Source organism: Anas platyrhynchos, chromosome Z (genome assembly GCF_047663525.1).
Source record: "Anas platyrhynchos isolate ZD024472 breed Pekin duck chromosome Z, IASCAAS_PekinDuck_T2T, whole genome shotgun sequence".
Lineage (NCBI taxonomy): Eukaryota > Metazoa > Chordata > Aves > Anseriformes > Anatidae > Anas > Anas platyrhynchos.
The window spans coordinates 28,786,723-28,809,206 of NC_092621.1; the positions used below are offsets into that span (position 1 = coordinate 28,786,723).

Consider the following 22,484-nt stretch of genomic DNA (forward strand, 5'->3'; position numbering starts at 1 on the left):
AGTAAATTGAACAGGTCTGGACCCAATACTGTACTGCTCGGGGACACTGCTAGCTATAGGCCTCCAGCCAGACTGCGCCGCGGATCACAGCCCTCTGAGCTCTGCCATCCAGACGGTTCTCAATGCACCTCACTGCCCACTCTCCTAACACACAATTTCTGAGCTTACCTGTGAGGATGTTGTGGGAGACACTGTCAAAAGCCTTGCTGAAGTCAAGGCAGACAACAGCCACCGCTCTCCCCTCATGTACCCAGCCAGTCATTCTGTCATAGAAGGATCTCAGATGGGTTGTGCACGCCACACTGTCCATGATTACTTGCCTGCTTTTTGCATTTGTGGGCCTCTGTTTAGAAGGGTTGATAAATTCACCTTACTTCCATCTGCTGAGTAGGAAAGATAGTAAAAGGAAAGAAAGTAAATAAAGTAAGAAAGTAGGAAAGAAAGCAAAAGATCCTTCTCGGATATACCTACCAACAATGGGAATTTACTGGTACAATTTGACAATCTTTGGCATAGGCAAATGGCACTTGCATTGTGTAGGCTGGCTGGTCTGCAACCTCAGAGCCCCTGAACATGCTGTATAGCTTGGCTCATGGCCACTGCAACCTGTGCTCTGATGCTGTGGGCATCCTGTCTTGATGTTTTGCCTGTCTCTGTGCAGGATTTGGGTTCTGGTGAATTGATTTCATTTGTTGCAGTTCATACCCCAGCTTGGTCATTTGACCACTGGCAATTTGATTCCGTTCCAACAGTTCTGTGCATCCAGCATTTAGACTTGCATCCTGCTAGTAAAGGTTGGGGACTTTTCCTTTCAGCTGCTCCTACAAATAAATAGCATTATCATGGGGAAGTATGAGCACGTTTGAAAAAAAAAAACAAAAAACAAAAAACAAAAAACACCTTTAATCAAGCTGAAATGCAGTCAGGACTTTCACACAGCAGGGTCTACTTCCACTGGAGCTGAAGACAGCTTTATCCAGTGAAAAGCCTCCTCATTTCACCCCCATTTCTCTGTCTTCAGTAGCATATTCAGTCATCACACCTGCGGAGTGGTGGGAGGAAAGAAGTAAGGCCTACCTGAGAACTGATCTATTTTTATGACTTTAGTAGCTATAGAGCTTTGAAAAGTTTAGGAATATTTACATTGGCACCTTCTATAAGGTTGGAAAAATCTTGTCAACTCAAGCCTGTCAGAGCCATGGCATTATCTGAATGCGAGTTGTCCCCTTTATCAGTCATCCCGGGGGCTGCAACAACACCTTTTGAAGAATCAGCAATCTCACATACACTGATTATGCCAGAGGGTTGAAACAGGTTTCTAATTAAAAAGTTGTACTGAAACACAGAGAAAAAGGGAGCAGTTCTGGATACTAGGACATCATTAGGCTTTGATCCATGACACAGGAGTTGTTTGATGCATACTAGGAAAAGTAGTGAGCCTTTAGTACTTTTGCCACACAGAGGCCTAGGCTGCTTCTGAAACAGGCCCCCAATTTCAGTTCAATTTGTCTTGGAAATAAATGGTTGTGAACTAGTCAGCAGTTACCTGGAAATACTGGACTGTAAATGCTAGTGATATGGGAGCTGTTTTACACACCGATCAGCTTTCCATGGAGAAGATATAGGACAGTCAGCTGAAGAAAGTTATCTTTTAAACCCTCCCATCAGTAAGTTGTCCTTACAGAAGCCATCTTTAGCCTGCACACATTTGGTGTTTCAGTTTCCTTGTTTCAGTTAGTACTGGGATTTTTATTTTTTTTCTGCAAAAAACAATACAGTCAGTAAAACTGTTTTGTGAATAGTTTTTTCTTAGGTCTGGTAACTATTGGGCTGAATTGGCTTAGTAAATTTGCTCTCCTCCCCTCTCCATCAGAATAACTTAACCACATTTGTTTTGCTCTGCCAGGGAGTGGGAATACGCAACATCCTAGCTGGGGGTTGGCAGTTTAGATTCCTGTCTCAGTCACATGGAGATTATCTGATCCATACGGCTGGAGAGAGCAGGTATGTCCCAGCACAGGAACATGCCCAGCAGAAGTGCTGAGAGGATAGTGGAGTGCTCTGTGCACCTCTGTGCTGACACAGCTCTCTGGTGTTTATCTGAATCAAAATGTGTTCAAAAGCAGGTAACTGGCTGCACAGCAGAAAGTAGCCTCGAAGGTCATTTCACATGTAATTATGGGCTTTCTGAGGCCTGGCAAAGCCTTATGAAACATAAGAAACATTCTTCAAGTGCAAACATGGCTATGATCACGAGGAGTGATGTCACCTAATGCTTTAGGGAATCTAGACCTTTGTCTAGTTATCATCTAGTTATCTAAAAAATGTGTATCTCCATTCCAAATTATACCAACTTTGATTTTTTTTACAGGGCAGAAGGGATTTCAAGAGTTTATAATTCAGCCAGCATGAATGTTGTAGCATCCTCATCTGTCTGCTTCTTTGCTTTCAACAACTTAGTGAACTCTAAAGCTCTTATATATATATATATATATATATATATTTGTTTGTTTGTTTGTTTTTGTTTGTTTGTTTATTTTTAAGAACTGCACTTATGCTTGTTCCTTGAGATTTAATTCGGGTCATATTATGAGTAATTGTGGAGAAGAAGAGAAGTTAACCATGGAAGTTAGTCCTCTGGCTTTTACATCTTACCTCAGTGTTTGTCTCCTTGACGTACGTATAGCAACCTGGATCTCTCATGGTTCATTCCAGATATGTAGGCTGGTCTCCTGTTCATGTGCAAATCAATTTCATTGATGTAGCATTAATACATATGTGCCCAATTTATCAGGAGAGTTTACTCTGAAAAACTTAGATGTAACAAAGCCAATATATAGTCACTATTAGAATCCTGCTGTATACCTCCAAGGTAAACACATAGGCTGGTTAATGTGAATGTCCACAAAAAACATTTATATTACTTTTACTCTGATACCATGTTAGGATTACAATGGGAACTGACAAAATGATCAGCCTTTCTCTCCATTTATCTGTTTGCCAGTGCAGAACAGCAATATCACTAGCGTTTTTCATAATCTACCTATACAAAATATGAGGCAGTGGTGGAGTAACAGTAAAGAAATAATGCCAAATAATTTAATGTATCATTATGGGAATCTGTCTTGAATGACTAGCCAGTAAAATAGAGTGGAAGCTATAACCTGAAATTTTGCCTGTGTCAGAAATAAATGAATAAACAAGACTACTTTTTCATGAGCAGAAGGGCACCTTCAATGCCAAGAGAAATGTCAGGTTGTTCACTGGACAAATATTTTACTGTCTATCAAAAACGAACCAAGTCTTTATGGAAAATGAATCTTCCAAGGTATACTTTCTACCTCTCAGCCACATTATTTGCTCCCATATATGTGAGCTCGTGCATATGAGCACACACCTGTGTATGCTTTGGACTGTCTAATTTATATGAGTTTCTTTATGTCTTAGATAATAACAAGAGAGCCGGTTTATTCTATTTTTTCATATTTTGGTGTCTTCATGTGTTATATAATGTTCTTGTGCCAGTATATGGGGAGAGTTAACCTGAAAGGAGTTCTTATTCATAATAAAGTGTGTGTGACCTTTTTCTGGTGCCCTTACTCTGTGGTTCTCATGAGTCTAACAGCCAGAATTTAATCACAAGATTTTCCATAAAGACAGGAAAATTACAAAGATCTTTGCTTAGCTGGGTAGAGTTAAGCTCAATCATTTTAGCTGATTCCTGCTAGACACACCAGGCCTTAGCCTTGAATTAAATTATCTCGATGGCATAAGTCTAGTCTGAAAAGAAATTATTAGAAGGAATATATTAACATACTCCCCATGCAGTGGTGTGATCTTTTAATTCTGTTATTTCTGAGCCCCATAAAGCCAAAATTACAGATAGAATATATTTTGGACATATATGATGTAAATACAAATCTATGCCAGATGTCTGATATATTTGCATAGAAATCCAAGCTAATTTTAAAATAGAGGGAGAATGTATCATTTACGATGTCTTAGTGTCACTTCCTATTTTGCCACAAGCTCCTGCTGGTGTTATTGCTAATAACAGTCTCTTAAAACACACCTTCTATAACTAAGAAGCCATGCCTTAAAGCATAGTCCTCTCAGAAACTCTCTTTGGACTCTGCAGCTGACCACAGTGAGCAACACAGACCTTGTAAACCAAAGGGTATGCTCTCAGCTTCCTTATTTGAAAGTGTGCTGTAGTTCTGGAGAACCAAAGAAGGAAGAGTTCATTTAAAAAGTCCATCTGTGGAGTGCCATATAGTGTAAGGGCTTTACAAACATTTGATAAAGGCTGTGTATAAATCGTTCTTGAAGGAAATGCAGCAGTAATATCTAAAAAAAAAAATAAAAATGGTCACAAATGTGATCTTCTCGTTCCTTTCATGATAGGAACTTCCATGCCTTTTTATTTCAAATTCAGAATGGAACATATCTTGTGCTGCAGGTTATTCCCTCCGACACATTACTTCCAAAACTGTGTGGGCTCTCAGTGACATGTCACACACTCTCATCTCCAACACCTAGGCAAGGTGGCCTGAGTGACTTCATCCATACATTGTTCCCACAACAAACAATCACCTGTGATTTCATTGCAAAGTGCACTTTATTCATTAATTAACTGTCTGTCCCTTCATTGAGTAAATGCTATTTGCAGCAATGAAAATAATACAAGCCCTTAGCCAAACATTTTGGCCATCTGACTTCCACTTACCTGCAATGTTATTCATTCTCAACAACTCACACAGGTAGCTGGAGTAGGTGAGGGCACTCAGAATACTCATTGCTATGCAAAGCATGCTGAGCAGCAATGGTCATCACCAGTTTAGTAATTATTCCTCCATTTTGTCATTTCAATATGCCTCTGGTGTTGCACAGAAAGCTCTGCTTCTCAATGATATTTATGGGTATTCTCACCTGTTTGCAGTTATTGTGTAGCTCTGATTAATACTTCCTTCTCTCTGACACAGAAGGAGCTGCATTCTAATAGTCTTTATTATTTTCCATCAGATTCCATACTCCTGCATAAATATATATGTATATATGTAAATCAAGTAAGTAGTGTTGGAGGTCCATAAAATGTGAGACCATGAATATGTCATCACTCTACATTTTATTTTCCCATCTCCTCTGAATCTCCCAAATGTTGTTAGTTTATTTATGGCTGTATTGTTCATATGGGATACCTTATTATGAAGAGGTAATCTGGCCCAGACCTCAAGGTCCATTTTCATGGTTTAGATTGTATTTGAAACAATTATTTTAGCTTCTCTCTTCGGATGCTAGCTCATATCCTTCTGTCAGTCCCTGCAATAAGCTTAGAGCATGCAATGAGTATTGCTGATTGTGTTGATTCCCACCTATAGCAAAATCATTATACTTGTTTTCACTCCTCCTATGTATTAAAATTTTAAGGCTTCAAAGAAGGCCTTGGCAATGAAAATCACATTGTACAATGGATTTCAATCCAACAGTATATGAATGATTTGTATGAATCAACTTGCCTTGCAAAAAGATGCAGCAGTTATCACCCAGGACATTTTTCCTTTATAATGAAATTTTGATCAACTAATGGCCAGAGAGTCTCAGTCTCCCTTTAATGAAAAGTTACAGACAAATGCTAAGTTGGCCTTCTGAACCTGTACCACAGAATTCAGTCGATAAAAGCACAACTCTTGGTTCAGCTTACAAAAATAATGACAATTATATCTGTGCATTTTGGAAATGAAATAATTTTCCTCTCATTCTATGGTCCTCATTTTAATGACAGCGTATGGGATATGTAATTTCTGGCTGTAACCCCTTCTTCATAGGCTGAAGGAAATAATCCAAATCAATTTTAACAGCTTTGTGACACTTCCATGACTAAAGCACTGCTTTCAATACTATACTAAGGCAGTATGTACTCAAATGTAGTAACTCAGCTTCTTTAAAAGGTTTTACATAATAAACATGTTTATTATGATTTATCTGAGAGAGGGAAAGTGATCTTTGTCCATTTCCAGTATGAGCTCACTCTCTCTGAGTGGTGTGTGAGTGTGTTTGAACTGTGTGTTGACACAGCATCAGTTTGGTGTTCTGTTGTTCTGCACATGAAATCCTTACCCAAGTCCCCATGTCTTGCACAGATTAAAATATTAAATAAATAAATAAAAAGTGTTGTGTTTTTTTTTTTTTGTTTTGTTTTGTTTTGTTTTGTTTTAGTTCTTTATCAAGTGTTGATGGAGAGAAGAATGATGGGAACAATTAAACCAGACAGAAGGTAGTTCTACAAGGTCGCTCTCTGAGAGGTAGATAGAGCCATGACAAAGCATTCTGAGTGATTGTGCAAAGCCCATTATTGTGATAGTCCAGACAAATATCACCACTTACATCTAACATTTGAAAAGTCAGGCCAGACGAAATAATCAATTAATAAGGCCATGAACACAACAGTAGAAAAAAAGATATAATACAATGATGACAGAGCCAATGCAGGTGGTAGAAAATGGAGCTGGAATTGAAACAGAAAGAAAACTTATCATAGTTTGCCCATGTGGGGAAAAAAGGCTCATCCTTCTGATTACCATAAATAGGTGTATTTTCTGAGTTCTTTGTTGGTAATGGTAATACAACTTAGACTGTTACCTTCAAACATTTTGAACTTTCATTTATTATCTTTACTGTAACCTGCATTTTAGGAATAAACAACTGAAGCACAAACAATGTATTATAAAAACTAAACCTAAAATGTAAATCTAAATGTAAATGTACTAAATGCATCTAAATCTACATGTACTAAATCACTATAAATATTGGTAATAATATTCAGCACATATCTATATTCTCCTTCCTCATTGTGGATGTGGTATAGAGTTAATACAGCATATTCTGTATGAACTGCTGTAATACTCAAAGCAACCGCACCATAGATTCTCAAGCATGTGTGCTGATAGAAAATCTAGCATCACATAGTTCATTTATCAGAACATGTCACCTTGTGGGTGGTGTAAATACAGAAGTAATTGTGACAAAGGCACTTGTCACACTGTCAGAGTCATGTCTGATCCAACATGCTACATTTTTAAATTTTAAGAGGTATAAGGTAATGACAGGACACTCTCTGTAATGGGTAATAATAGAAAGGAGATCATCAGAAAAAAATTATATTATTACCATAAAAAACAAAAAGTATCTTATTATTCATAGCGTGTATTCCAATGCTGTCTTGACATTTTACACTGCATGATGCCGTAATGACTAAGGTTGAAGAACCAGTGATTAAATTAAAAACCACAAGGCAACAGCCAGGTAATGTCCTGATCCAGAGGATGGGAGGACATAGCACAGATGGAGGCAGTTGGGAAGGGCATGCCCATGAGGCAGCCCCCATTCTTGGCCCACCCTGGAATTAAAAACAGGCTGGACAGCAGACTTGGGCAGCTGGCTCCCAGTACCCATTCTCTTTCCAGGAACAATGCCATTCGTCAGCCTGGCAAAAACTCAGACTCCAAGACACCCACACTGTTGTCTAAATGATTAAAGCTTTGTGCAGCATTATGTGCACTGGTCTGCAGTATGAACATGTTCCATCCTTCCAGGTCATGTAAAGGAAACAGCCTCACCCAGGCTAAAGCTTGGTGCAAGCTCATTTTGTTGTTGTTTGAGAATTGTAGAGGTTAGTCTAAATTGGCACCTTAGCACTAACTTATAAATAAAACACAGTTACTGAGCGTGTCTGGGCAAAAAAGTACAATGAAGTCTATGCCTAATTCATAGCATGGATGTATCATAACTCAAAGTGCATGATGCTACACCCTTCCCAGTGCCAGCTTCAGAGCCTGAAGCCAGTTTTTCTTCAGTTACACCTCAAGCAATGATGGCAACAAGTGTTCTTCATCTTGTTCTTCCAGTATTTCTTAACTTGTGTGGAGGAAAAAGCACCTCATTTTAGTTGTGCAGTGTTCACAAGTATGTAACATTATTTGGAAGCCTTGAAGAAGTCTGACATAAATTAACTCACTTGCCTCGTAATTCAAATTCTTCCAGTGGACTGTCTTATGTTACTCAGGCTAACCTTGCCCATCAACATTGACTGAAACACAGGAAACATTTGTGTTGTGATTCTCCACATCTCTTTCCTGCCCAATGCTTAACAAAAATCAATCAACCAATCAATCAATCAGTCAGTCAGTCAGTCTCCTGGAAAGACAAGTCCTCTTCTGTCATAGCACTTATAATCATAGCAAGGAGCAAAATATCATTTTTGAGATGACATCCTTAGACCTCTTGCCTTCTCAGTTTCTATTGCATCATCAGCTTTCTTCACAGCTGTTAGAATTAGATATAGTGACCTCAGCTCAAACAAGCACATGCTTTAGTTTTTTTTTCACTGAGTGCTGGGGGATTTAAGAACATACTTACAGTTAAACACATGCTTGTCTTCATTAGGTAAAAAAACAAAAAACAAAAAACAAAACAAAAAAGAAAAACAAACAAACAAAAACAACAACAACAACAAAAAACAGACTTCCAGTTTTTCTTTCAATGGAGAGGATTTGAAGCTGTTCTTCTGAGTTTTTATATCAGCATGGATTTTATAGACTTGCAGGCCACAGTGACATGGAAATCTATTGAGAGGGCAGTCAGGCACTGGAGCAGGTTCTCCAGAGAAGTGGTCACAGCACTAAGCCTGCTGGAGTTCAAGGAGTGCTTGGACAATGCTCAGAAATGTGGTTTGATTTGTAGGTGGTCTTGTGGGGAGCCAGGATTTGGACTCAATTAACCTTGCAGGCCCCTTCCAACTTGGGATATTCTGTGATTCTGTGATTCTGTGATTCTGTAATAAAATGAGACTGAAGTTGAAAACTCTGTCACCATCTCCATCTCTTAAGAACTGGAGCAGAGTGAACCCAAGTTCCTCAGCCGAACTCAACTGACAAAGAAAGGCACAGAAGGAGATGAATCTTTCAGGTAAGAGAGTGGTTTCTTGTGCACCACCAAGGGATGCAGAGGTGGAAAAAGAGAAGCTGTGACACTGTACAAGCATTGCTCAGCTACGCCAGAACACTGGCATGTTATCAGCACTGTTTAAGTTACAAATCCAAAACACAGCACGGTCTGGAAGAAAATTAACTCCACCCCAGTGAGACACAGTACGGTATGTTTTCCTGTATTTAATCTTTAGCAGATATGAGACTTCACCGTGTGGTTGGATTGTGCAGAGTGCTGCTGAACTGACTTCAGGAAAAGCATACCAGAGCAGCTTCTTATTACAGGACCTTGGGGTGTCAACAGCACATAAATGGTATTTCCTTAAACAGCTTTTTGTGAGCATTGAACTTCCCTCCAAAAATGATTTTCCCCCAAATAGTCAAATATTTTGAGTATTTGATAATCAAAATGATAGCTGTTACAGTTTTCCCCATATTTTTCTCTTACAAGAAATGCAACCCTCCCATGAGACATGAAAATCACACATGGACAATATATTTTATTTCTTTTTTTTAAAGCGGGAAAGAGCACAAGGGATTTGAAACAAGCAAGCAAAGTGCTGTTAGCAATCCTCATCCCTCTTGACAGATGCCCTGTCAAGGTCAGTACAGTTTAAAGGCTGTCTCATCAGTCAACACCATCAACTACTGAAAGACAAGGAAGACAAGCCAAGGACTGGAGGGATTCAATGCTGCTGCCTCTCTTCACAGCAATCTCCAGATGATCTGCGGAATCTCTGCACCTGTTCAATGTTCTCTGCTTGCAAGAGCTTTATAACACAAAACTTTGATCCTCAAAAAGTACACAGCACACATTTCAATTCCATTATTGCATGGGTTTTAAACACACACCTAATGTGCTACCCTGAAAATGGATACCTACATGAATTATGTTCATGTAATGCTCTAATGCTTTTGTGGGCTAACCCCAGTATGCCGCTAAGCACCACACAGCTGCTCACTCAGTCTTCCTCCCAAACCCCAGAAGGACAGGGGAAAAGGAAAATTAAAGTGAGAAAACGCATGAATTGAGATAAAAATAGTTTAACAGCTGAAGAAGAAGAAAGGGAACAAAGAAAGAAAACCAAAATCATGCAAAGGCAATTGCTCACCATCTTCCATGTGTAGACCAATGTCTCACCGGATCCCAAGCAACAGATGGGAACATACCTAAGCCCCCTCCCTTCCATTCTCTTGCTGAGCATGACATTTTATAGCACAGAATATCTCTTTGGTTTGTTTGGGTCATTTGCCTGGTTGTGTACCTTCCAAACTCATGTATGCCCACAATGTATTCACTTGGGAAGCAGAGCAAGAAACAGAAGGCACTGTGTAAATACCGTTCAGCAGTAGCTAAAACATTGTTTTGTTATCACCATTGTTTTGGTCAGAAATCTAAACCACAGCACTACACCAGCTGCTGTGAAGAAACTTATCTCTATTCCAGCCAGAACCAGTAAAAAGACTTTATATCAGTAGCTGCCCACTAGCAGATAATCCTAACTCCGATTTATCTGGCAAATGCATGAGTCCTTTCAGTGTGTCCTTTGATAGTCCCACGCTTTCCACTGTTATCATCAAGTTATATTTTCAAAATAAAGAGTAATGCCTCTTCTCTTTCTGTGTAGTGACTGTAAGACACTCTTGCTTTCCTGGACAGAACATTCTAATGAAAGCTTTTTTAAAGAAAGTAGGATTTTACCTGTGTGGAGACATTTCCAACGTTCACATCTTAATAAAACAGTTAAAATTAAATAGATTTCCTGTCTTCAGCTCACTTATCATAGACATGACAAGTAGGTTTAACTTGTGCCGTTAAGTTCTACCCAATAGCCCCTCTTGAAGTAATTTGCACTTGATGGGAATTATTTCAGAGAAACTGAAATAATAATGTCAGTGGAGGTGACAGTGGGACAAGCTTCTCTGAAGTCACTGGAATTGCAGTTGCCCACATCAGGCTTAGTGAACCCCCTAATTTTTATCAGAATTTGCAAAGCTTCAGTAGCTCCAGGCAGCTGGGTGTTTTTGGGGGTTTTGTGTAGCTCTGTTTATAAAGTGAGAGTTGCTATGGCATCTGAGCACCACTGGAAAGGCAGAGTGTTGCTGCAGGCCCACAAACAGCATCCAGCCTAGCTGAGCTCTAAAAAGTGCTGCCATGCCAGGCCTGTTCTACAGCATGCATGCACTGGCCTGGAAGCAAGCTGCATTAATTTGAACTTGTTTACTCTGGGTGCTGTGATTTTGAACTTTCAGAGACTGCCAAAAAAACAAGAAGCCCAGTGCCCAGTTTCTTCTTTGCTGGGCAAATGCTGTCGCAAAACCAAACCAAACGAAAAGAAGTGGCTATTATCTGGACCACAAGCTGCACTTAAGAATGAAAATGATGACAGCCACTCTCTATGTTAAATAGTGCTAGTCCCAGTAGTGACCCCTGAGGAATAACCCCTGAGGACTGCATGCTCTCACTCAGTTTCTAGGTGCCCACATTATTTCACATTAACAGAATTAGCTATTCTGTCCCGACTGCCAACCTGCAAAGCCAGGGCAATACCTGCTTTTTAAATAGAAATTACAAGGAAAAATTAAACAAACAAACTAGTTGGTATAATATTTATCCCAATCAGTGAGTGAGATTTCACTACTGAACAAAATCTATATTATGCCTGAAGATTCACAAAAGTTAATGATATACCTGTTTGGCATATAAAACAAGGTATAGCATGGAGAGTCATAATTCATCAAAATTAGAGAGACATTGTAAATTGGATATATTTTTTAGAAGGAAAGTTCACAAAAGAAAAAAATGAATGGTACCTGAAGTAAATGCTCACTTTTCAACATTGCAAGAAGAATAATCTCTTGTAAATCTGAGGGCTATGGAAAACTCATCCCAGGAGTGATGAAGAGATTCTAGACAAGGAGAAATGGCTGTGTCTCAACTAAATTCAGCTATCATATTTTAATTAACCCAACCCTAAGAGCATATTTTCCCTGTTGAAATCCAAGCTACCACATCTTCTTTTATTTTCATGGAGTACAGACTGATCTTTAGAGAAAGCATAACAAGTCCAGTACCTGAATCACTTTTCCTTTCAAAACCCTTAGCCACTTTGTGTAACATCTCTGAGATCAGCATCTACAAGGATTGTTTTTCTCTGCTGAGGAGGCACTTCAGCATGATGCATGCCCAATTTATGGCACTTGTAGACCTGCCAGTATTTTACCTTAGAGCTTGTTTGTACACGCATCTTCCTCCAAGCACCACCCAGTCTGTCTGAAACAATGGAAATAAGAAGACAGTCTGCTTGTTTTTATCTACAGTTTGCCAGCTCAATTTAAATCACTCTGCAGGAGAAACCTTAAACCGGTCACTCAGAATAGGAACATATCAACTCTGGTCAGCTTTGAATTTGCTCCCAGAGCTTGTCAAGAAATTGTGTTTCTAAGCCCACATATCTCTCTGGTGGCTGAAAAAGGTGAAATGAGCCATTTGAAAGATTTGTCACTATCTACAAATGGATCACTTGTGGAAATATTTTAAATAATGTAAGTGAAGCTATAAAAACCCTGTTTAGCCAAGCAGCTGCAAGTAGCTTAAGGGTTATTACCACTGGGAAGTGATGGCAAAGATACACCATTTTTAAAAACAGTTTTTGCCTCATTAGGTTGCTTCTCTGGAAATGAGAAATTTGCTTTAACTGCATTGTTTTGAATTGCTTGGGGAAGAATCCATCAACCACAAGGTGCCCTGCTGCTTAACTTGGCCAAAAAAATGTTAATAACTCCAGCAGATGTTCTGCTTTTTAGGCAACAGGACTCCCTTTCTCCCACCCCTTTTTTCAGAGTCAGACACAAGTATGGCTGAATTCCAGCATCCTCCACAGCTACTGCTAAAGCAAAATCCAATGTTAGCCAGTCACTGGTGATAAAACTTTAGTGCAAAAAGTCTGTGTGAGGGCAAAGCTTGGTCTCAGTACATTTACTCTGTTGAGCATTGTTATTATAGACAAGAAAACTTTCCTCTTGAGAAATACTGCAAGACCAGGCCCCGTACTTCCAAGTCTACACTTTTAAAAATGTTGATCTCGATTATCAATATGAAGAACCTGGCTCTCCTTACTTAGGTATTTTCTATTTTTGAGCACCCATTCATTCATTCATTCAAAAACTCTTTAATGAAAGAATGGGCTCTGTTATATTCTCAGCACGATATCATTCCCTTTCTTTTAGTTCCAGATGCTTTCGTGTCTTGGACTACACAGTTCTGCAGTACTGAGAATGTATCTTATAAATACTACTATATCTCAGTGCTGTACTTAAGCAAGCATTGACACTGCAGCATTCACTTCTTGTCAGCATCTCTATGCTGCTGTGAACCTGAGTTCTTAAATAAATCTCTGTTGTAGCCTTTTTTTTTCCTAATGAGAAGGACAAATTATGACAGAAAACGCTCTTTGTTTCCTTCTTCTTGAAGTACAGAGTTTTGCAGACATTCTTAAAGTAAGATGTAGTGACCAAGGTGATACAGGTGTCAACATATACATGGAAAAAATATGTTGAGCACTTCATATCCATAAACAAGGAAACAGTGTTTGGGTGTTTCAAGAAGAGCAAAATGAAAGACTGATTCATTATGTATTCTGCTGTTATTTAATTCAAAATAACATTGGTCTAGGATCTGCAGCACATCATTCACCAACTGTAGTATTTGGATGCAAAAGTGCTCATTTTATGTTATATACTGTCAAAGGTAAGGATTGTTAGTTTTTTTTGGATTCTCTTTCATACTCATTTTGAAACCTATGATTGCCAGCTAATTCTTGCTTGCCAAATGAAATAAGGCCCATGAATCTGTCAGAAAAGATGTTAACCCATAGAGGAGTACTTCTGGTGAGAATAGTAGTCTTAGTACCATAAAATGACTTTGTTGTCTTTTTTTCAGAAATGTCTGTTGAACATTGTCTTATGGTGCTCAATGCCATTAATACAAGAAGTCTCACGCAAATCAGTCTTTGCCACAGTTACACCAGGTGATGTTTCTGATCATAAAATTGAAAACAACAAAAAAAGTGCACAGCTGTAAATACCTCCTTTTTCTGTGCAATAGCAGGCATATTAGAGACAACTAAATGGCACAGTAGATCAAAAATATTGTTTTAGGCACATTCAGTTCCCTCCTTCATTTGCAGTGGTTACAAAAATATTTTGGGAAAAATGCTAGGAATAACCATAGCTAGGGAAAAACAGCATAAATACATATCGTATTCTGTTATGTGTGTCATATTTGGAGATTTAGTTATATCTGGAAGTTGAGATTTATTTATTTTTTTCTAAAAACATCTTTAAGCTTTGAGAAACAACAACTTACAATTTCTTTTCCAAGAGTACAAGTCCAACTTTTGAAGGAAATGGAATTACAGTTTCCGGACAAAATGTGAACCTCTAGTTATCAAACCACTTCTACCAGCTGGGAAGTATTGTCGTCATTTAAATTAAAGAACAGTTTCCAAGTTATTGTGGCAGAACAGCGGTAGCCTTATTTTATCAGCACACTTCTTGACACCAATTCAATGATACACACGTTTGCCTACAATCAAACATGTACTAAGAACCCAGAAATACAAAAGTTTTCACAGATCAGCTATGAATATTTCTTACATAAATCCATGCAATTTCATACATAATCCCAGAGGATTCAAAAGGCTATATGAGCACCTGCTATGTATCAGGAGCATCTTTGATCTTCTGTGGTAGTCTGCTTGCATTTAAAGCATGTCTTGTCTGTTTTCCTTATTTCAAATCAGATTAAATATAAAAACAGGCAAGTTTCAACACTTCCTTTTAACTCCGACCATTTCCACTATTTGCAGCATGTTACCTAGGAATATTTGAATTACAGGACATTACATGAATAGATAAGAGACTGGATTACAGAATCTAGAATCAATGAATCAAGTAATTTTGTCATATCAGAAAGGAAAAATTACATAATTTATTATTTTATGCTACTAACATTATGAACATCATATCAAAATTGGCATTAGTTCTTACATCATATGACGTAAGTGCAGTTCCTAAGATTGTATAGCAACTGTGAATCTTAAAAGAATATTGTGCTTTTATTTGAGCTGTATAGAAACTTTTTACACCAACATGAATTATAAAAAACAACAACAAAAACAAGCTCTACCATATCTATGCCAAGAAATCATGGGAATTTTCCAATAATTTTCCCATGCATTGTTTGGCTGTAGTTTGTAAGCTAGCACAAAGGCGTTGCTTAGAGAGATCATGTCTTTCCTGTCAGGACCTGTCACCATTTTCTGAACTGTGGATTTACTGTAAGCACATCTATGAGACAGAAAGGTGACTCTGAAGTATCAATTTCTTTATTCTTATTTTTAGAAAAATTGCATGAGTGTATTATACAAGCAGATGAATGAAAAAAAGAACGTTACAAGCACTTAGAATACACTTTTGGAGAATGTTAGGCCCTGCTCGCAGAAAAATGTTTGGATGGCACTAAATTCCTTTCTTTTTAAGAGGTCAAGCACAATTTTGTTGTATAAAATGGTACACATAATGGGATATATACTTTGATATATATATACTTTACATTCACTAGATACCATTCTTCCTCACAGAATACAAACCAGAAATATTTTTGTGATGCATTTCATGGTGTCTTCTCTTTATTGTGTATAATTCAAGGGACTTATCTGCATATATTCTGTAACATAGACCACTTCTCTACCATAGAGACCCCTGCTCTCATTCATGACAACAGTGTTGTCTCATTTCCTAAGAGCACTTTATACATCATCATCAATCCTGGCTGAAATCTACATATCAAGGGAATCTTTCCAAAGAAGCAACGTATTAGAGAGATGTTAATAAGAGACTGAAGTGCATTTGTCTGTGCACTTGTCTGAAACATGGCTATTTGTGACCTATGGCACTGTGTCATAAATGCACAACTTCTTAAGCATTCCTTTGTATTATCAAGTACTGTCATATAATCATTTAGGTTGGAAAAGACCTCCAGGATCATCACATCCAACCATTAACCTAGCACTACCAAGTCTACCACTGAACAATGTCCCTAAGTGCCACATCTACACATCTCCTGAAAACCCCCAGAGGTGGTGGCTCAACCACTTCCCTGTGCAGGCTGTTCCAATTCTTCATGATCCTTTCAGTGAAGAAATTTCTTCCAATATCCAAAGTAAACCTCCCCTGACACAACTTGAGGACATTTCCTTTTGTCCCATTGCCTGTTGTGGTTTATCCTGGCCAGCAGCTAAGCACCACACAGCCATTCACTCCCCCTCCCCCCTCCCTCTGGGATGGGGGAGAGAATCAGAAAGATGAAGCCTGTGGGTTGAGAAAGAGACAGTTTATTAGGACAGAAAGGAAAATAAGAAATAATAATGATAATAGCACTGCTAATACTGATGTGTACAAAACAAGTGATGCACAATGCAATTGCTCACCACCCGCTGACTGATGCCCAGCCTATTCCCGAGCAGCCGGCCCCCCGACCCCGCTATCCACCCCTATATATTGCTCAGCATGACCCCATACGGTATGGGATGCCCCTTTGGCTAGTTTGGGTCAGCTGTTCTGGGTCTGTCCCCTCCCAGCTCCTGCTGCACCCCCAGCCTGCCCTCTGGCAGGACAGAGCGAGAACCTGAAATGTCCTTGGCTTGTTGTAAGCACTGCTCTGCAACAATTAAAACAACAGTGTGATATCAAAATTATGTTCATCTTAAATCCAAAACGTAGCACCCTCACAGCTACTAGAAGGAAAATTAACTCTATCTTAGCTGAAACCAGGACACTGTTGCACAGGAGAAGAGACTGGCTCACACCTCACTACAACCTCCTTTCAGGTAGCTGTAGAGAGCAGTAAGGTCTCCCTGAATCCTTTTTTCTGCAGCCTAAAGAATTCCAGCTCCCTAAGCTCCTCCTCGTAAGACTTGTTCCTAGACCCTTCACCAGCTTTGTAGCCCTTCTTTAGACATGCTCCAACACCTTGATGTCCTTCTTGTAGTGAGGGGCCCAAAACTGAACACCATATTCAAGGTGCGTCCTCACCAGAGCCAAGTACAGGGAGACAATCACTTCCTTAGCCCTGCTGGGCACTCTATTTCTGACACAAACCAGGATGCTGTTGGCCTTCTTGGCCACCTGAGCACACTGCTGATTCACATTCAGCCAGCTATTGACCAATACCCCCAGGTCCCTTTCCACCATGAAACTTTCTATCCAAGTGCAGGCCCCAAGTGCAGGACCTGGCACTTAGCTTTGCTGAACTTCAGAGTTGGCCTCAGCCCATTGATCCAGCCTATCCAGACACCTCTGTAGAGCCTTCCTAACCTCAGGCAGATCAACACTTCTGCCCAGCTTGGTGCAGTCTGCAAACTTACTGAGGTGTACTTGATCCCCTTATCCAAATAATTGATAAAGATTTTAAAGAGAACTGGCCTCAGTACTCAGCCCTAGGGGACACCACTAATGACTGGCCTCCAACTGTATTTAACTCCATTCACCACAACTCTTTGGGCCTGGCCATCCAGCCAGTTCTTTACCCAGCAAAGCATACACCCATCCACGCCATAAGGAGCCAGTTTCTCCAGGAGAATGTTATGAGAAACAGTGTCAAAAGCTTTACTAAAGCCTAGGTAGACAACATTCACAGCCTTTCCTTCATCTATTGAGTGTGTCACCTTGTAGAAGATCAGGTTTGTCAAGCAGGACCTGACATTCATAAACCCATGCTGATTGGGCCGAATCACCTGGTTGCCCTGTAGGTGTCACGTGACGGCATTCAAGATGATCTGCTCCATAACCCTCCCCAGCATACAAGTCAGACTGACAGGCCTGGGTCCTCCTTCCAGCCCTTCTTGTAGATGGGCATCACATTTGCCAGCTTCCATTCAATTGGAAGTTCCCCTGACAGCCAGGACTGCCAATATATGATGGAAAGTGACTTGGTATGCACATACGTCAGCCTCCTCAATACCCTTGGGTGGATCCCATCTGGCCCTATAGACTTGTGTGCACCTAAGTGGTGTAGCAGGTCACTAATCTTTTCCTCTTGTATTACGGGTGTTTCATTCTCCTCCCTGTCCCTATCTTCCAGCACAGGGGGTTTGGAGAAGAACTGGTCTTACTAATAAAGTCTGAAGCAAAAAAGGTATTAAGTACCTCAGCCTTTTCCTTGTCCTTTTGTGTTCCCCCTCACATCCAATAAAGGATGGAAATTCTCCTTAGTCCTCCTTTTGCTACTGATGTATTTATAGAAGCATTTTTTATTGTCTTTAACGGCAGGAGACAGATTAATATCCAGCTGGGCTTTGGCCCTTCTAATTTCCTCCCTGCATAGCTTCATGACATCTTTGTAGTCCTCCTGAGTGGTCTGTCTCTTCTTCCAAAGGTCATGAACTTTTTTCTTCCTGAGTCCTACCTAAAGCTCTCTGTTCAGACAGGCCAACCTTCTAGCCTGCTGGCTGATCTCTAACACATGGTGATGAACTGCTCCTGCACCTTCAGAATTTTCTTCTGGAAGAGTGTCCAGCCTTTCTGGACTCCTTTGCCCTTCAGGACTGCATCCCAAGGAACTCCACCAACCAGCCTCCTTAACAGGCTGAAGTCTGCCCTCTGGAAGTCCAGGCTGGCATTTCTGCTAACCTCCCTCTTTACTTTTCCAAGAATCAAAAACTCTACTAACATGTGATTACTATGCCCAAGATGGCCTGCAACCTTCCACCCACAATTCCTTCTCTTTTAGCAAGCAAAAGATGCAGTGGTGCACCTTCTGTAGCTGGCTCATTCACCAGCTGTGTAATGAAGTTTGGACAACACTCGCAAAACATAGCTTAATTTTGGCATCGTCCTGTGTGTAGCCAGAAGTTCCAGTCATCCCATCCTTATGGGTCTCTTCCAATTCAAGATACTCTATCTCTCTGTGCTGCTTTAGGAAACTCCTAAACTGCTTCCTCTCTGCTGTATTGCTTTTGCAGCAGACATCTGGTAAGTTGAAGCATTCCAGTTAGAATGAGGGACAGCAACTGTGAAGCTCCTCCCAACTGCTTATAGAGTATTTCACCTACTTTTTCACCCTGCTTGTGTTGTCTATAACAGACTTCCTCCATGACATCTGCCTTGTTGGCCTTTGCCGATTTATACCCATAAACACTCAACCCTATCTTTACAATCATTAAGTTCAAGACAACCAAAACAATCTCTAACATACATAACATATCTCACCACCTCTCCTTCCTAGCCTATCCCTTCCAAAGAGTGTATAGCCATCCGTTGCAGCACTCCAGTTGTGCAGATCATCCCATTTCTGTGATGGCAACTTTCATAGTTTTCCTGCTGCACAACGACTCCAAGCTTTTCCTGTTTGTTGCCCATGCTGCATACAATGGTATTATTGCACTTCAGTTTGGCTAATGATCCCATCACCTTTTTGGGGGGAGAAGCCCTAATTCCAATGTGACCATTCTTAGGCACTTCTGTGATTTCTAACCCATCCATATGCCTCGTGTCTTTGCTGTTGCATGGTTCTCCATCACCTACTTCCGCTGGAATAGCAGACTGAAGGATCTTGCTAGCGCAGTGTCCTGCATCCATTGGCACACTGTACAAGGGTCATCTTTAGTAAGCCTGGTTTTATCCTTTCCCCACTTCAAATCTAGTTTAAAGCTCTTTCTTTGCGTCCTGCAGGGACATCCTTCATTGGGGGGTGGACCAGTAGAAAAGCTGTCTTGGTAAGGAAGTTGACTGGCTGCACATACGGCATGCTGGAGTTTATACTAACAGCTTAGTGCAAATTTCTGTCCCTAATGTCTTAGACAAGTTATAACAGGAAAACTTGGAGCATGACTCAGCTCTAGCTGCTGTGAAGGGAAATTAAACTTTTTTTTTTCTTGGTGAAGAAACACAAATAGAGTAGTGAAAAGCATATAAAATTATATATATATAATAATAGCATTAAGGTATTTTGTAAACTTACAACAGCAAGAAAACTCACATTCTCAAATTCCATCAACTTCAGACCTGAGTTGCAATAACCTACAGGTGTTTTCAAAACTTACACGCTCATTTTTAGTGAATAACATGATTCAACTTCCATTACAGAGAACCATGCAATACGATTTGCTTCCTTAATGACTTTATTTGTTGGTATCACTCTCTAGTGAAGGTTCTTCCACTTCAGGAGGGGAAAATGACCTCCACTGGCAGGACTAAATATAGGGTCTGTATCTTATTTGAAAAGTTTAATGCTGTATATTCAAATGAACTTTTGAAAAGCTCATTTAGCTCAGTTAAATCTCTCAGTGTAACCCTACTTCACTTAGTCTCCAAGCTGAAACACCTGCCAAGTGTTATATACTGCAAGCAATCACATCGACATCAATAGGACTGTCCTGTGTGAGCTGCAATTCTGCAAGGGCTTAAGTCTGAGGTGACACAATGACTTCCACCTGCAAATCCGGCTTGTTGGAGTAGCGTAGGATGAAGGGATTCAAACTGCAACAGAAATATCATCAAATGAGAATTTCAACCTTTTAAATGTAAGCTGCTGACTTCAGATGATAGTTTTGCTTCTCAGGGCATAGGGTAGGTTCATGACTCTAACAAGCACTACCTGTTTCAGTTATTTCTAAGACTGTCACTAATCAAAAGTTGAATTTTCTTTGCTTGTTTTGTGGGAAGTTATTTTTCAGCCTTGATAAAGTTTGCCAGCTTCAAGCCAAAGAGAAGCTCCCTTAAATTCTTACTTGCAAAGGAATTGAGGCAAAAACAAAACAAAACAACAGAACAACAACAACAAACCCAGCCTTACTGCAGTTCTTAATGCAATGGTCATAAAAACAGCACAGCAAATCTTGTTGCTAGACCAGGCCTCCAAGGATCCACACGGCAGGAATAGCAGACAACTCAGCCTTTCTCTGTGTTTAAGCTAAAAATGACTTTTCTAGCTTGAAAGAGTATTTAGAACAGATAAAGAGTTCTTCATGTATATTTTTTTTCCTTATTTTAGTAGATAAAAAAATACTTTCAGAACAAATAGTTCAGTGAAATAAATAAAAAATCCTTGCACTGATCATAACAATTATTTTCAATTATTTTGACTCGCCAGTAGAGTTCCAACACATGAGCATTTTCAGAAGAGAATATTTCAGGAAGGTTAGTTTTCTTTTTTTTTTTTTTTTTTGGTGGTTGCATGGATTTTTTTTTGAGGAGAATGTATTCTAAAATGAAGGTGAATCCTTCAAAAATTTGAAAAAGGTTGTAGGCATTGTCTTGGCTTTATTGTACAATCAAATGAAGTAACCTTGGAAATGCTTAGAAAATGAAAACAAGGTAGGTCTTAAGTAGAAGCAAGTCTGCTATTACAGTATTTCACCCTAAGCATGAAGAGATTTAAATATTTTTCTCTGCATTAGATCTGTGCATATTGCTCTTCTGATGGATCTGCAGTCAAGTGTGCCGCTGGTAAAAATCGCTGCTGGAGCTGCTATGACAGACATGCCAGTGTCTTGGAAAGATTTTATTAATTTTGTGCTCTTGGCTTTGTAAGAGGCATTAGAAGTGTTAAAGCAGAGTAGTCATTAAGATTACAGTTGAGACATGATTAATTATCCCCTCTCTGTCACCTCAGCTTGTCTGTCACCTTTCTCTCTGACCTGTTTCTTTTCTTCTTTCCCCAGCACTCTGTGGACCAGATTCTGATTGGTGACATCAGTGATGCTGAGATCAGAAATTGGCTCCTTGCCTCTATTTTTCCCTTGCCTTCCCTCTAATTTGCCTTTTTCTGTGCTTCTCTTCAAAGACTCTTTGCTGCAGCTCCCAGTGCTTTGCAGGTATCCTTGACTACAGCTCATATTCCCCAATCTCTGGCCAGCTGGAGCAGCTCCCTGGAATGATATAATATAGATCAAAGGCAGGTGGCCAATCAGCAAACGAGCAACTTGTTGGCACACAACAGAAGTGACTCAGCCACTGTTTGGTCCCTTCTTTTCAGTCTTAAATTTGGCCAAAAAGTAGTTGTGAATAGTGGATCTTAACAACAGTGGATTGTGAGTGATGGTGAAATGTACCAATTGAAAACAAAAACTGGCTTTTATGGGACAGGATATAGTCACAGATTTACCCAATCAGCAATCTACCTCTGAGGCAAAACTAGCACAGCGTAAAACTGTAGTGGATTTGTTATGTGTTTTGGAGAAGGAATCAAAATTGGTTTGTTTTACAAAGTTCTGTGATAGGAGAATTTTCATGGGATAGGAAAGAACATTGCAAAGTATCTTAATGAACCTTTAAAGATGTTCATTATATAATACTACAGCTGCAGCATGAGGTTTGTATTTATAACCCATCTTGAGTATGTTCTAGGCATAAAACCGTAGATGCATGTGATTTGAACACATTTATAGAGTGCTGTTTATATTTGAAATAGAAGAAAAACCTCCTACAAACATTTCC

The 22,484-nt window shown here is 39.6% G+C and overlaps 1 long non-coding RNA gene across 3 annotated transcripts in view; it reads right to left on the reverse strand.

The window, feature by feature from the left end:
- Positions 1–4,599: 4,599 nt before the first annotated feature.
- Positions 4,600–22,484, reverse strand: part of LOC119714352 (uncharacterized) — a 28,247-nt gene continuing 10,362 nt past the window's right edge. For all 3 annotated transcript variants that reach the window (XR_011806019.1, XR_011806021.1, XR_011806020.1), the window contains exon 3: positions 4,600–16,358. This is a non-coding gene — a long non-coding RNA (uncharacterized lncRNA). The remainder of the gene's footprint in view (positions 16,359–22,484) is intronic.